At 44.8% G+C, this 16,666-nt stretch overlaps 1 protein-coding gene across 1 annotated transcript in view; it reads right to left on the bottom strand.

The window, feature by feature from the left end:
* The window catches only part of LOC144104231 (xibalbin-1-like), a 131,211-nt gene extending 115,300 nt beyond the window's left edge, over positions 1 to 15,911 (bottom strand). The window contains exon 1 of the mRNA XM_077637110.1: positions 15,274 to 15,911. The gene's annotated coding sequence lies outside the window, so the exon portion shown is untranslated. The remainder of the gene's footprint in view (positions 1 to 15,273) is intronic.
* Positions 15,912 to 16,666: the final 755 nt, after the last annotated feature.

The raw sequence follows: 16,666 nt of genomic DNA, 5'->3' as shown, positions 1-16,666 counted from the left end.
GATAGTCTATAGACTGTCCATAGACTTCTGTCTATAAAGTCTATAGACTCTCTATAGACAAACCCTAAAGAATAGTCTACAGGCAATACAAATCCTATAGACAGTCTACAGACAATCTATACATTTATGGCCATACACTTTTAGTAAACATTTGTCTATAGAAAGTCTATAGACTATGAATAGACAAAAAGATATATCTATAGGAAGGCAATAGAGTCAATCAGAAGTCTATAGACTGTCTATAGACCATTTTATTAAAAGATATATGACACTGGTCCTATCATACTGTTGTCCTCTACCATTTTATATTGCGTTGTCGTGCTCCTTCCTTTCTTTTTTTCGCTATGTAATTACTTCCTTCGCCTTCGTTGTTTTTCTTGCTCGGCCTATTCTTCAGCACGAGAGCGCTAGCTTCCGCTGCTTTGAACGAATACACGTGCACAGTACACTACACAATACACAGCTACAGACATAGAAATATCAATAACATATGCACAACGGATAAACAAACACAAAGTAGAAAGGTACGAAAAAACTCCGCATAGCACGTGACGAAAATTGCGCTCTGAAATGCGTCCTCCGTACAGCGGGGGAAACTTAAGACCTGTGGAAGTTTCCAGGGCCAACGGCAACATATCCGCCATGCTTCAGTGGTTCATACACTGTTGCGGATTGATGTCGCAGGCGTGGTATGGTAAATGCCAGCTTTGCATGTCTTTTTAACACAACATAAGGAAGGGTTGTGCTCTTGATAGCCCTACTTTGCATGCTATTTGAATAGTGTATTTGTCCCGACAGGGCTCATCTAGATATTCTGGGTAAACATTCGCTCGGAGACACTGTAATGTCTTTGGCGTAGCAAACGTTGGGTAGAGTATAAACGGAATACTGTTCGTTTATTGCATCTCAGGAAGTTTCTTGCCTATCGGAACTGTGAAGTTGTTTTCGGTGCCGTTTTCATTTCTGTAACAGAGCCGCGCATCTGTTTATGTGTATAGGCAATGTGTCGGCTGTAGACCGGAATGACGAATGCACCAGCACTGATATGATACGACTAAACCTCTGAATAGCCGGTCGCTGATAGCACGGCAGATCAATAGATGTATTTCTGAACTTTGTATTAGTAACGTCGCATTATTTCGGGGCTGAGAGGGGCATTAGTATCATAACAAGAGACAACGTTGCCCGATTCTGACAGCCAGTTGTAAGGCGGCTTGTCAGTGATGAGCGACGGCCAGGTTGTGAATTTATTCATAGAGCCTTTTTTTTATAGAAGCGAACTAGATTCAGAAAGCGAAAACAAACTGGAAAGCGACGCCGCAGTGCGCTCCTGGTAACTCGTACAACGTTCGAGATATTGAAGCCAGTAGAAAGTATTCGCAGTTCCCGCCTTACGGCATCCTATCCTATAGGTTTTTAAAGGATGGCATTATGCATGCGTGCTACCCAACTTTGAAGCGTTGAGCAAGAGGTGCCTATCCACGCCTAGAGCGTCGCAGAAGCAGGGTAGTATACATGCCGGCTTTGGGTACAGAGATTCCCACAGGGCTTGCACTCGAGCAGTGCGTATCTTTGGAGGAACCTAGATTTGCATACGCCATTTCGTAGTGGTCACTGAGCGCGAATTGCACCGGTTCTCGAGCGAGATTCCTTGGGACAAATTGACCTTGGGACAAATTGAGTGCAAACATTTTATGTACTAAAGTTTTTGAGCTATCAGAGCGCACATGCCTGTCCCAATACGCACCGTTGGTAGGCACAATCTCCAGGTTTCAAATGGAGTGTGTTGCAATCATGAAGTCGCGCACTGTGGCGCGGATTGAAGGAGACGCCAGCGATGTAATGCTAGATGGATGGCATGTGTCAAACATAGTTACACGTGTCGAAAACTTGAGATGTACGTGCGGCTGCAAGAACATATCGTGCATGCAGCTATGGCTCTGGCATCTGAAAGTTCCAGTGCTGAATATTTCCAACAGAATGTTACTGAGCAGCGGACGGGTTGTTTGCATGCTACATATTGTGGGTTCTGAAAGCTAAGTATAAGGAACAGTCCTGGAAAGCTTGTGATTTTTCTCTTGTAAAGAAAAAAATTTGCTTCTCATCACCAGATAAGAAAACAAGGTTTTCACTTTGTTCGTTTGTGAGATAGAATTATTCACATCTAGAGGCCGCATTTTCACTTTTCTTATGCACTGAAGTTTTCGGAAATAACCGCGACATGATTTCCATTTTGGCTTGCGTAGAATTTGCTCGTATGTGTATCGAGTCAGGGAAGCCTGAATATCGTTTTGGAAGGAAACTTTGGTGAATGATCGTTTCGTGCCTGAGTTTTTATGGCTCCGTGTTATAATAACATGTCACAATACATGTCACTTACATGTATTCTCAAATACAGGGCGAATTTTTTAAATACCTTCACAGATTTTTGTGTTAACAATTGAGAGAGCCGTCGGTGCAGTCTGTTGAGCTGGATTGTACAGCAAGGCAGCCATTATGTACCTAATATGTGCAAATAATTGGATGACTATTTAAATAAAATTAATAGATTAACATTTTATTTTTGATTTTAGGGTTAAGGTTATATTGCTAAATTTATGGCTATCAACAATGAAGGTGAGGCCTGTTTTTTTAAATTTGTTAATAAGCAGTGTGGTTGGAAATATCCAACGTCAAAAGCACACATTTGAAAACTTGTTGAGTTGTCATTCCTCGATTATCTACTAATGAAATTGATTTCTGCACAGAGTATTGCCACCGAAATAAAGTCTACTTTTTCTAGATAATAACATACACCAACTGCGCCACTATTTGATTTATAAGAAGTGCGAAAGACGCTATTGTAAAATATCTGCAATGGGGCAAAGCCAACTTAACGCGCTTTCTAAAACGCTGTTTTGAAGTTGGATGTTTCGAGACACATTGATCTTTACAAAACTAAAATAAAAAAGTTTGCGTTCGATGTTGGCGGTCATCAGTTTCGTATTATAACCTTGCTCCTAAATTCAAAATTGAAAAACTTGTTACTTCCATGCGTTGTGCTTCCATGTGTGCCGCCTGTGTGTTCACCTAACCAGTGCTGACTTAGCTAACCTACGTTGCTACGTGGAGACCTTCCGGAACGAGCTGGTATCTCAGTGGTTAGGGCGCTCGGCTACTAATCCGGAGTTCCCGGGCTCGAACCCGACCACGGCGGCTGCGTTTTTATGGAGGCAAAACGCTAAGGCGACCGTGTGCTGTGTGGTGTCAGTGCACGTTAAAGATCCCCAGGTGGTCGAAATTATTCCGGAGCCCTCCACTACGGCACCTCTTTCTTCCTTTCTTCTTTCACTCCCTCCTTTATCCCTTTCCTTACGGCGCTGTTCAGGTGTCCAACGATATATGAGACAGATACTGCGCCATTTCTCCCCCCCCCCCCAAAAAAAAAACAATTATTATTAGCTGCTAATCGACCTTTTGCATTTCTGGGCAGGCGTGCGGCCAGAGGAAGAACTAAGTGATCGTGCGGTAAGTGACACTATCGTTGTTGACTGTTGGTTTGCCCCGGCTGGGTATTTACCACACCATAGTATTCCACGCGCCTGGATTAACATTCTTTTGTACTCCACCCAGGTGCTACGAGAAAGTGTAAACACTCACAGGTGTCTACATCAAAAATGAGAGATCAGGAATTTGAAGAATCGTTTTTCAGGCATGACAAAGAAGGCTCATTTGCGAAAGCGCAGGGTAAAGTTATGAAATAAATAAATTCATAAACTAAACGTTCAGCACATAAAATTACACCGGAGGAAAAAGCGCGAGAGGAAAACTGTTATGGGAACGTACAAAATATAGCAAGAGTTTCCAACGGAACCTTTTCATTCTTGTGGCCGTAGATACGCCGATGCCTTTAGTTTGCCTAAAAGATAACAAAGAAAGGAAAAAAATTGCTGCGGTTTTTATTTTGTGGTGACTTCTGATGAATAGAGCGTCGGTCTCGGGGTCGTTACAAACCCTGCATTCACAGTATCTTCCATCGAAGTGTCTACTTCTGAAGTCGCCGCGGCACTGCGTTTCCAAAGCGGCGCTCCGTTTCTGGAACGGCAGGGCGTCGATAAGTGCCTGAGGTCGGTATAAACAAATCTCTCGCACAGTCTATTGTGAAAACGACGGGCCGACGCTCCCAAAGCCATTATTCACGGGGGCCACGTCACCAGCACGCCATCACCATGCCACCTCCATGATGTTTACGAAACGGTGCCCAACAATAGGCTTCTTTTATAGCTCAGCTTGTGCTGCAGCGCCATCCGTATGACGGCGGTGTTTACCTTCTGGTCCGATTCTCGCATGCCTGCAGTCTTCGCTGAGGGCCGCAGTCTGGCACACGTGCTTCCAGCTACTAAACGTCTTGGCGTTAATCTGTTGCCGTAACGGTCGCACCTCTTCGCGTCCCAGCGATTAGACGTTCTTTTTGGTTCTTGCTCCGGGCGTTAGACTATGGCTTCTACGAAGTCATGGCATCTGATTACTCTGGGTGCTTAATGAAGAAGGTAGGACATCAATTCCATTCACCATGAATTTCTTTTGTTTAAAGTGGTGGGAACCGATGAACAATGTGGTCGTTGAACTTGACTGGGCCATGAAGATAATGGGCTCGCGTGCAGTTTTCGTCTCAAATTATTCGCCAGCTCCTCAGCCCACAAGAAGGCTAAGCGATCGTCCACAGTAACCTGATACTGAGCCTTAAGTCAAGAAGCTGATGCAGTAAGGCAGAATGGGAAAAAAAATTACGCTTATAAACGCAACAGGAAAAATAGGCGCCGCGTTCTGCACAGCTGTTTTGCACCATAAAATAAAAATAGTTCCCATTTCTGCTCGTTTCATGGGAACAGTTATCCGCAAACGGGATTTTCTTATCTTGCCTAATTACAGCCCACGGCTCCTTCGGTACGCCATTAACTTGTGCATTTCAAACTTTCCCAACAGAGTGCATATGTATACGCAATAATCGTGCTGATGTTAAGTGACCGTTATGAAGGTTACTTCACATTACCCCGCAATGTTCCAAGCAGAAAATTATGGTGAGATTATTCCAGAAGTATTTATCGATCACAATGTGCAAGAATGACATGGAGATATTTTAGCAAAAGCCTTTCAGTGTAGTGCTTCTTTAGGGGCACACCGAAGGGCGTACAGTCTCGTCTCCCCAAAATGACTGGTGGTGCAGTCATGGTCCTGCTCTTTGATAGGTCTTACTTAGAATATGTATAACTCCAATGTCTAAGCTGTCGCAAGGTCTGCATTTTATATCAATACCGATTTAAAAACTTTTGATCGCTTCGTCATACTTCTTTGAGACAGCCGAATACTAAAGGTGTTCCTCTAGAAATAAACATAATCGAAGGAGGAGGCACTAAGAACAAGTTACATGGGACAAATTTTCTTGCTTCACAATATCTAGAAAGTGGTCTGACCGGCGGAATAGATTGTCGCCCACTCCAAAAGCAACGCAGGAAAGGATTTTGAACGCTCCGAAAACTTTTCATTCAAATCGCTGGTGCGAAACGCCAATCACTTAAACCTGCACATAGGTGATTAGCTGTACAAATCGAGAGGAGGGTCTTGACGTAGGCCTAGTAGTTCCCAGCTCTAAAAAGAAAGTAAATTGCTGCACATGTTTCGTGCGTTGCAAACGTACCGAATGCTAGCGCTTTGACAGAAAGGGATAAACCACATGGAAGAAGATAACTTGGTTCATGTAGCAAATTCCTCATCAATATACTTCAGCCGTGTTTACTTTGCTAACTATCTAATAATATTATCAATCCGTGGGCTACGTGTTGAACAAAAATTGTCGCAGAGGTACAAAGAGCCAAAAGAAAACGAGACATTGCTTTTTGAAGCTTGTTAACGTTTTGCGCTATTTCTTCAAGCCTTCCAATTCGGTAAATAAAACTGTAGCCATACAAAAGCACGAAGACGTTAACACGAAACCAGAAAAGAAGATTAAAAAATGCAGCACCTTCTCCGGAGGAGAACACCAGTCTTTTGCAACCTGTCGCCGAAATAAATGGCTTCGAGTATTTTCTTTCTTTTCACAACAACGAAGGCTCACTGAAGGGCGTGAATGCCGTGGGTGTTGAAAACCACGAAAAGAAAGTAACCAATTAAGAGCATTCGCGCGTCATTTCAAGACCGTTCCACTCCACAAGATAAATGCTGCGAGAGCGGTTGTATTACGCCCACCTCTTCTGAAAGAGTTTCTACACCGCCGAATGCCGCACTGCGCTACGCAATGCAGAAAACTTCCCAGGACTGCTATCGCACAATGAAAGGTAGTTTCACGCGCTAACATTTCTGTGCAAAAAGGAAAAAAAGAATGGCAAGGTACTTCTTAGTCATGTTAATGTGATTTCTGTGACTCGCTGATATGTTAGAAGTCCGTTTATCTTTTCAGCGAAGTTTCTGAGGGGAAGGGGAGGTAGGGAGGGGGAGTTAAAATTTTAAGCCTTTCTTTCGTGGGGTCCGAAAATCACTCGTTTGTTGGAGTTTGTTCCTTGATATGGGAGTATAAGAGGAGTTTAAAAAGTTGAAATGTAAAAAAGAAATACAATACAAGTAATAAATAACAATATCGAAATATTAAACACGCACATACACGGAATGAACTTTGGTAAGCAACAGGAAAACAGTTAATGCATCCCAAATAGAGAAATAGTCGATGAGACTTGCGGAGTAATGAAACAAATTTAATAAAGTATGAACAAAATAGCGAACGCAGGCATAACGCAGCGATAAGAAATGCTCATCGCATTTCAATTCATCTACCTTTCTGATCCTACTTCATAGTTGTACGCATAATATTATGCGTGTCTTTGATCTCGCGGAAAATATTTCCTTTATCCTTATTTGTCGGCAGAAACAATTCCTTGTACGCTGTATGAGCAAAACAAGAAAGAGGGAAGATTATTGACGTTCCGCTCTGTGCGAGGCTAATTAGCATCTAATTAAGGGGAGAGCGTAGCGGAAAGGAGAAATGAAACACAGAAAGATGGAATTCTTTATGAGAGCTCCCTCTCGCATTGTGACGTTTCCATGAACGTTCCTCCGCCCAGTCATACCGTTTTCTTTGCGTGTGCGCTCTAGTGCGTTGCGAAACGCCAGAGCTCTGCATCCCACACAGCGGCACACACGCAGAGACACCCGAAGTTCTCTTTTTATCGTGGTTCTAGAATCTTAATTCAGATGCCTTACGGCGCGGTTCAGGTGTCCAACGATATATGAGACAGATACTGCGCCATTTCCTTTCCCCCAAAAAACCACTTATTATTATTATTATGACGACGGGAAAGTGATGGTATATTCTCAGTATTTTCCGTGAACCAGAAGGAAACGAAAATTCATCTAGCATTTTCTTTCTCACCTACTTCTTGTCGTCGCGCAGACATGTGGCATGCATGCGATGCCTTCAGGGCAAGTGGCTTGCCTGAAATGCGAGCTCTCGGCTCAAGTACAGAGTATTGTACAGAGCCCTTTTTTGTTTTTCTCTTTTCGTGCTTACCAATTTTAGAACGTCAGAATTTTAGAACGTCAAAAATGCGAAAGCTTACCTTTATTGTTTGTACGCATAAGCTTTCGCAACAAGGGGCAAAGTAGGACAAATGAATGCGCAGTGGAAAAAGGCAACTAGCAGCACGGAAAAGGAAGGCACCAGCGCAAAGGCCACGCTGCTCCACCTCATTGCTATGCTTCTCACGTCGTTCTTTTGATCAGCTCGCGGCGGTTAGAGTTCAAAGAACGTGTCTCGAAAACGGAAACCGCGCGCAGAGCGGTAACCACACTTTTTTTCGGCGCGGGAAACTCGTGTGCCGGTAACTGGTGTGGGCCGTTCTCCTGAAAGTGTTGAGAAACACAGTGTAGCTGTGACGCGTCAAGTGTGAGCCCGAAAATGGGGTCCGTGGCATGCGCCAGGCGCCGCTGCGTGCGTTGTCACGGCAGCCTAACCAGCGCCACTATGGCTTGTGGTTGCGAAAGTCGGTGCAGCGAAGGGAGAGGAGGTGGTGGGTTTTATTTTCTAGGGGTGTGGACGTAGGTTTACTGGAGACATTTTGCCCTCGTTTACCGCTGAAGTCAAGTTTGAAAGTTTTTTGTTTGTTTCATTTCTTCAACGGTACTGTCTTGAGTGGCATTTTCTGGGCGTCGGCAAAGTGCGCTGAACCCGAAATATTTTCCTCCTGAGCGCAGATAATTCTCTTTAGATGTTCAGAGACTTAAGACACGTGTAGGGTGCGGATTAGGATCCCGCTAGTGTCCGCGCTGTCACTTCTTTTTCTCCAGGAGGAAGTTAGCAGTCTGGGAGTTTGTCTCCAAAGAAGATTAAAAAAAAAAAGAGCACAACTTGAACTGTGACAATGTTTTATAACTGCTGAAAGTACAGCTCTGTCTTTTGCCGCACTTATGCTTAACTACATCACTGAACATCATTTATGGCTAGACCAACGTTTTCAAGATAATCGCCCTCGCTGGAATAAATTTGTATTAAAGGAGCAATTACTCAGCTTCCTTTGCGCTCAGCGTAGCGCCTGAAGACATTCTTTGTATCACCAGCATCGTTCGCCAACAGCCATAAAACAGCCTACCGGACACTTGGTGGACTCTTTAGTCACAGCCAGTGGCGTGCTCAACACACAACACAACAGATAGGACGGCATGTTATTAAAACACACTTGCTAAGTTGAAAGCTATAGCCACTGCAAGTTAGTATGGGCACCACATGGGAGCTAAAATTTTACCGTAATGTTCTAAAAATAGCGACAAAGTTTCGATGAGGGAAATTGATCTCAGACGTAACCAATCGATGAGCCCTAGAATAGAAGCCATCAAGGGTGACGATTTTGATGTTACGTCATGCAGGATTTGCCAACTCTCTACTGTGTCGTCATGAAATGATTTTTATGAAGCAACCTTTGTAGTGGTACACCGCAGGTGGCAGCAGGAATTCAGAATAGCAGAATAAATATAATGACTTACAGGAGCCTGCTATGAATAGGTGGCGTGCGTTTCATTGTAGCATTAATAGAACAAGAAAGGTACTGTCAACTATGGAATTCAAAAACTTCCAAAACGGCAATTAAGGATTCGCGTGATGAAAAATTGAACGTAACAGAAAAGCCAGAAAAGTACTCATGCCCACATTTCATAAAGAGACCACTGTGGCCTCTCGTGATCAAGAACCAAGTCACGTTCTTTAGTGCGTAGCGCTTACGTCAGTCCGAAAACTCCAAAAATAACCTTTGTTCGAGAGTGATGAGATAGGTAAACGCATTATGCCTGCTGTAGGTACCCTTCAGGTCCGCACTCTGCTGAAGGCCATCCTGCGTCAGAGAAATGTTCGGAAATTTTTATTACACAAACTAATTTGTGCAGTAAAAGGCGGCAGGCGATATTTCAATGCTCATTCGTGAAAAGTGGTTTTACCTGAAGTAGCTTAATTAAACCCTTCGGGAAATGATCTTAACATAAGATGGTCAAGAGAAACGATGGAAATATACTTTTTTGTGTGAGGATATATCGTTTAATGATGACAGAAACCAAGAAGCATGCGTGCCTGCGTCGACTAGTCTTGAGGACTGTTATTCTTTCGCACAGATGCTGAGATTAACAGTTAGAGGAAACCAGAATAGCGTATATGTTTTTTCGCTTGTATAGTCGGTTGCTCTAATTCTTCAAGCACTTCAAAAGTGGTGTTCAACACGTTGAATACAAGCAGTTCACCTTCTTCATATGCCTGGAGAACAACTGCCTTATGTGCATGCATTAAACTCAGTCTTGTGAAAACAGTTTCTGCTTTGCCACGAGTCGCGCGCCGTCTAATGGGTGATAAAAAAAATCTCTAGGTCTACAGAAACGCGCTATAACGAATAAAAATATGAAAATTGATGAAAATGCTTATTGTCGCCGACACCGAAGTTTTTTCAAGCGATTCTAAATCTTTTCCAGCGCGTGCCAACCTTCGAACCAAGCGAAAAAACAATCAATTCCCGAGATGTCGTCAAAGCAGAGCCCTTTCGTACTCGCAGAGCAATATGTCAGGATCTGTTTTGCCCCAAAGCCCGCCGTCTTGAAGCATTCATGTCCTTGCGACGAGGGCTGAGCCTCCCGGTCCGAGAAGGGATTTTGCCGACTCTCCAGGCGACAATGCGAGCCCGCTTCAAGGGTGGTGGGTGCATATTGAAAATCCCCGAGGGAAACTTTTCTCTCTTCTCCAACTCGACGTCCGTGACGCGGAAGATGGATGGCTGTTTACGGTGGCCCCCTCTTGGGTGTGCTTTGTTGAAGCAGGGATCGATGGTGGTCCACTCTGTAACACAATACTTGGAGAGCCTTCTCGGCGTGGCCCTTCAAAACTTACCACAGCATGTGGCGGTACATGCTTAATTTTGCAAGGCAACGATTGGTGCTCCGCGGTCCTTCTAATGTTATATTAGTAACCCGAGAAAAAAGCAACAGGTGGCAGTACATTTTTCTGATCACAACACTTACCGTAGTGTTCCTGAAAGTCTGTTTTCAGAAGATCTTGCAGAGTACATAGGACCGCAAACATTGAGCCATTTTGCAAAGTTTTGTGCTCATTTTTAAGACATTACAGCCTCCGACATAATTTACGGGTACCGATACAATTTATTAAGACGCAGTTTGGACGCGGAGAAGATGAAAATATTTCATTCCGGAAGAAGACTAGGTTGACCTGTCCTTTCTAACGAGAATAAAGCATTAAAGATGAGGTTTGCCTCAGCGTAGATATGTTTTGTGCACATTAAAAAACACCTTTCGCGCTACAACAGCAAGATTATTATTGCGAAACAAAACTGCCTTGGACTTTTACTTGAGCCAGTGTACAGAAGGTGGATTGTAAAGCGATTTTAAGTCTGATGCCAGTAAGGAACAGTATCGCCTGGTCACTGTGGTCTTTGATCTTCAACAGTCTGGATTTATCTTCCAGCCTATCACTGAAGACCAGAAACAAGAAACAAAAACAGTTGTTTTAAAAAATTGTGATTCCGAATGTTCCAATCCCTCCAGGAACTTAGAACACCACAAATTCCAAATTTGTAACACGTGGGGGAGTATATATGTACCAAAAAAAGAAGCGCTTAATTGCCTTGTCCTTTTCATTGGATTTGTTCATCGCCAGCATGGGCTGCATTTTCACCATGAATCAAAGCCAAATTGCTCAGCTTTCCGCCTAAACACTTGTATTTAGCCAAGAAATGTATGCATCCCTGTAGGGACAGCGCAGGTTAGGGATGAGGCGGATGGTGGACTTCTAGATGTTGTCAAGTTCTAACTGCGCACAGCGTTACCAGCTTAAGGATTTTAACGCATATAGGACAAGAATTGTAACTCCAATAAAAGACAAGGACCTTACTCGAGGTTGCACCCACGCGGCTATCGTTACCACCAGCCGCCGTAAATTGGCGGGGACACCCAAATAGTCCGCTAACGAGTCTCCTTTACGATACTCTGAGTAACCCCATTACCACCGTAGCGCGCACCAAAGGGGTAAATTACTTCGCTATAAATATTCACTGCCACGGCGGCGCCACTGACGCCCCGGAGTCTGATTAGGCGTGTGTGGCCGCGCTAAAGTATAGCCGTAGCGACTAGACGCTGTACAGCCATTGGGCCGGCTGGTGCTCAGGCCATAATGTTATGCTTTTTTTTTTCATTAAGGACTCAAAACAAGGTTTCCTGCGAGAATTTTTTTTTACTTAATGATGACGCTTCAAGGAACACATGGTTAAGTTCTCTCACGGTATATCGAGCATCAATGTGCTCGTTATTATCGAACGGGATCTTAGATCGAGCGAGAGAAATACTTAAAAGAACCAATAGCACGCACTGCAACTACAGCGCGTGCCTGAATTTCTGGTTTTTTTTTTATCTCGTCCCTCTTTAGGGCGCTTTTTCACGAACGGCTCAAGTGTTACTTCGCTTCCTTTTCTCCACCCGGGTTCGAACCCGACCGCGGCGGCTGCGTTTTAATGGAGGAAAAACGCTAAGGCGCCCGTGTGCTGTGCGATGTCAGTGCACGTTAAAGATCCCCAGGTGGTCGAAATTATTCCGGAGCCCTCCACTACGGCACCTCTTTCTTCCTTTCTTCTTTCACTCCCTCCTTTATACCTTCCCTTACGGCGCGGTTCAGGTGTCCAACGATATATGAGACAGATACTGCGCCATTTCCTTTCCCCCCAAGACCAGTTATTATTATTATGATTATATTATTTCTCCAGAAGTGTGGTTTGAAAAAAAGAAGAAAAGAAAACGTAAAGTAAATCTTATGTGGGTTAGAAACTGGCCGTTTATTTTATTTTCGTTCATGAAAAAATTCATCTGAAAAAGTCTTGGTGAACCCGAATTCTTGACCGATTCCCCTGTGTGGGCATGTGCCATTTCAAGAGGTTAGCAAAAACATCAACAGCAATAACTGCACCGTCTGCAAGGACGTGCAGAGCACCGGCTTTGTTTTGAAGGCACTTCTTTGGACAAAAAGCAAAACTACCGCGGTTCGCGCTCGTTTCCGAAGTAAATGCCGAGTTTTACACGGGGATCTAGGGTTGAAAACAGCCGTGGACCTAACCTTGAGGGTTGTAAATGCGATAGCAGCAAGTTATCCTTTTGTTTTGGCACATGTAAGTTTCGTGCTTTTTGTTTTCTAGGCGCGCAGAGTTTCGCGGGAGGCTTCCGAATTGTCTTTTGTACCCCTGTATCGGCCGGCAAAACTCGAGAGGTGTGAATTATATGACTGAAGAGAACCACGCATTAGGGTGAACTTTTTTTATTGTACGACTTCCTTCCTGAGTGCTCTCTAACATTTTAAGCGTTATTCAAAACCACGAAACATCTGTCTCGGGGCCTAGTCGCAGTTGTTCTAGTAACGCCTCTGAGCTTACTGCGACCTGGATTATTAAAAATCACGCACTGCAACAATATCTTGTCTTATGACGGAGTGACTCAAGTTTCTAATTTAGTTATGAACAGTTTCACTGAAGTCTAAAAAAGGGAAGGCTAGGAAATATAAAAAAATAATGTTTATAACGTGTCATACTTCGCCGCCTAATATTGCCTGCATCCGAGTAGAAAATAAATAATTTTTTTCCAGGATAAACGCACTTAGAACGTGTCCGAGGCATAAGTAAAAGCACGCTCAAGCACGAGCCAACGAGAAATGCACTTAGTGGCGCTGCTGAAAGCCTCTCGCAGAGGATGTTGCCCTTTGTAGGAGGGATATGTACGGTGAGTTATGCAAAGGAGACAGCGGGCACGTGCTCGGACCTAATATGCCGAGACAAATGAGCCAGGCTCGGCAGGAAAGCCTAAGCGCGATATGCGGTCCCGCGCAGGCACTCGGCAAAGAGCAGGCTGTCGCCACAGCAACGATTCTGCTGCTGCACAAGGGAACCATCTGGTGCCTTCGGTCGCCGAATGAGAGCTCTGTCACTCAGCGGGCGGCGCGAAGCTGGGCGTCTATATTGGTACGCGTGCGAGGGATCGATGGCGCGTGTGGCAGAGAAGCATAAAGAGGATAAATAAAATTACACCTAGGAGCCGTTTTTGCTTCCAAGGTGTATTAGATGCTGTACTCGAAATTATGTTGCAGCCCTTTTGAATGCTCTTCGAAGTACCATATTTTGTACAGACTACGGAAGTTCACCATATTTATCGCAAAATATTTGTATGGGCTGTTTTGTGCGCTTGTTTATGTACTTGTTTTATTTTGTGGCATTTATATTGTGGCTGTGCGCGTGGTCTTCAACAATAGCTGAAAAAGAGACTTTATCCAAGATGAAACGGTGTCCGCATTGTATATCGTAACCAAAAACGGCCCTTTTCAAGTGGATGTCGATAAAAATGATATACAGAAAAGCTTGCACTGTGAATGTATTATGCGCTCTTTTGCACACGAACTCTTAATGTCCCATATTTGTACGTGTCGTCCTAGTAGACTTGGAACCTAGTACTAGTAGACTAAGCCCTAGTAGACTTAGTAGACTTGGAGGGGGTGTCTCTCTCGTCCTCATTTCGAGATTATGTTTTTAGACATTCCTCTTCAAAGAGTTATCAGCTTGCTTCACAACGTGTTTTACTTCAACCCCGCTTCGTCGGTATTCCTGGAATGAAGGCCAGGAAAATCTTGCTTAAATTCTTCTTACCTTCTGTCTCAATGAAAGAACGATTAGTGCTTCAAATTACATACAGCAGCCGCATTGAGTTTATTCGCGAAATGACCAGAAATTTAAAGTTGGACCATATTATTTACGCCCAGATTTAATTAGACGCTCATTTTTTCTGCGTGCCATTACCGACTAGAACTTTCTACCATAAGATGTGGTTTGCCATCACACTGAGGAATTGTTCATAAAGTTCTGTAGCCCCCTGCCATATTAGCCTTGTGGCACTGCGTATGTTGTAAGGGTAAAGAATGAATAAAAACAAGCAAAAGTGCCTTGCGTGGTTATTAAGTCATGCAAGCATTTTTGGTAGTTGATATTCTCCTGAGTAGTGCCGTTCGACCGTCACTCTATTTCATCAGGCGCGACATGTAACGAAAAGTGCGCGAATATATTGCTCTGCAACTGCAGCTTTAGGCCTGCGAGGTGGCACTAAACGTGCTACAAACATAGACTATCTTTGCTTGGATGTGCTTGCAATACGTGCTTATTTGCATGTGGGAATGTGCTGTGAGATGTTAACACTCATACTTTTTGTTCAAAAACGTCGATAGGCGCGCCAAGCACCACGCTAGTTGAGAAGCGCACACTCAACAACGCTAGACATTGACAGCGACTTAAAGTCATTGAAATTAAACAAACCTCGCTGTTGTTTGTGATGCTCTTTCTGACACTGTTTCTTGTGATATGTTATACCTTTACTTTATGTTTTCCTTTACCAATTTTACACAGTTATAAAAAACGTGCTTTGTCGACACCAATTCGTGCTCGCAACGCATTACATCCACAGTATTTTTTAAACAGAAGTAGTCAATATTCTCCATGAAGCAAGTTAGATGATATAATTGTAGCAACGTATTCTTGCAATCAAGACAGCTTTCTTCGAGCGGCATTCTTGTCTAGAGTATAGGGACTATAATAGCCGGTCAAGAGTATAACCAACCAAGGACAATCCAGATAGGATAGCAGCTCGCGATGTTAATTGGTATCGAAGCCTGATCTAGGCATTTGTCTTTATCTTCAGTTAACTTTTATACTGAAAAAAAAAAAACACAGGACTCACCTCACGAATCCGCAGGGCGTCTTCCTAACCAGAGCCGCGCCGTGCGATCTCTCCCAGCGCGCCACCAGAAGCAAAGAGCCAAACCGATGCACGATGAAGGCACAGACAGCGAGTACCGGTCCGGGAGAACTCGGCAGCTGAACAGAGTTCGTGGTGTCCCGCGCCAGGCACCGACTTTCTTTCCGGAACTCGCCGAAAATTCAAAAGTAGGGGAAAAAAGGAAAGACACGCACGAAAGAAAAATGTCAGCGAGTCAATGCACGCTGGCTTGAAGAAGAGAGAGCTGTGCGGCGTTCTGCGTTCGATCTGCGTTGAAGACACCCTCCCCCTTTTCGAAGAGAACACGAGGCAAGTCGGCAGGGTGGTCCGACTCGCTGGCTTGGGGAAAGAAACAACAGAAAGTCAGGTTCACGGCGCCGAGGTAGGGGAGAGGGTGGTGGTGGCCGTGCGAATAGCTGAGAAACAACACGCTGCGATGTTCGGGTGTGACGAGTCGGATGTGGCGGGCGGGCGGGCGGCGAACCAGCGGCTCTGTCCTACAGCGCTGCGGGCTGAGTGCGTCCAAGCCAAAGCAACACGGCGCAGTGCGAAGCACGAGTCTCCCTTTTTATCGGCCTCCCGAAATCCCACGCTCGCCGGCCAAGATACTCCCCCGTGCCCGGCCCCCAACACCGCGTCCTCCTCTGTCGCTTTTCCTCCTCCCCTTTTCCCTACGGCGGCCCTCACCACTTCCCTTTTCTCCCCTCTTCACCCACTTTCTCTCGCTCCTTGCCCTTTCTCATTCGCTCCTGTTCCTTTCTCTCGCCCTTCGACGAAACCGTCTTTTCCTCCTTTCGTTGTCGCTACTCTTTCGCCCATCGCAACCCGCGCGCGCGCGCCTGTTTTATAGTGTTTTACGCGAGCCCTCATCTCTTCCACCACCCTTCATCTCCTCTTCCTCTCTCGCTCACCGTAAACCTTCTCTCTCTCCTTCTCCTCTTAGCCCAGCTCTCTCTCGCCTTGACCGTCCGCACATCCTTTCTGGTCCCGGGCCCTCTCTCGATCGTTCCCTGTTTCCCCTCCGCTCCGGTCCGGGTTTCTTCCCGCCTGCATTTTCTCCTCTTTTTCCGTTTTCCCCAGGCTGTGTCCCGTGCGCTCTTTAGGCATTGCGTCCCGTAGACAGCGGCGCGCTCCTTAGCGCGGTTCGTGCGTTTGTCGGTGTTTTGTTTTGATTAATGGCGCTCTTACAGGTGTCATTCGGTGCACCAGTTATCTGGTTAATTCTCTCGATTCCGGCGATGTTTAGTGGCTCGAAACGGGCAGTAGAGTTCGTGCTGCGTATGTGGAACAAAAAAAATGCCGAAGTAATGTTTCTCATTTTACGCGAATCTATTTCGCGCTCTGATTCCAAAAT

Source organism: Amblyomma americanum, chromosome 9, assembly GCF_052857255.1.
Source record: "Amblyomma americanum isolate KBUSLIRL-KWMA chromosome 9, ASM5285725v1, whole genome shotgun sequence".
Classification (NCBI taxonomy): domain Eukaryota; kingdom Metazoa; phylum Arthropoda; class Arachnida; order Ixodida; family Ixodidae; genus Amblyomma; species Amblyomma americanum.
This window is presented reverse-complemented; position numbering and strand designations above follow the sequence as displayed.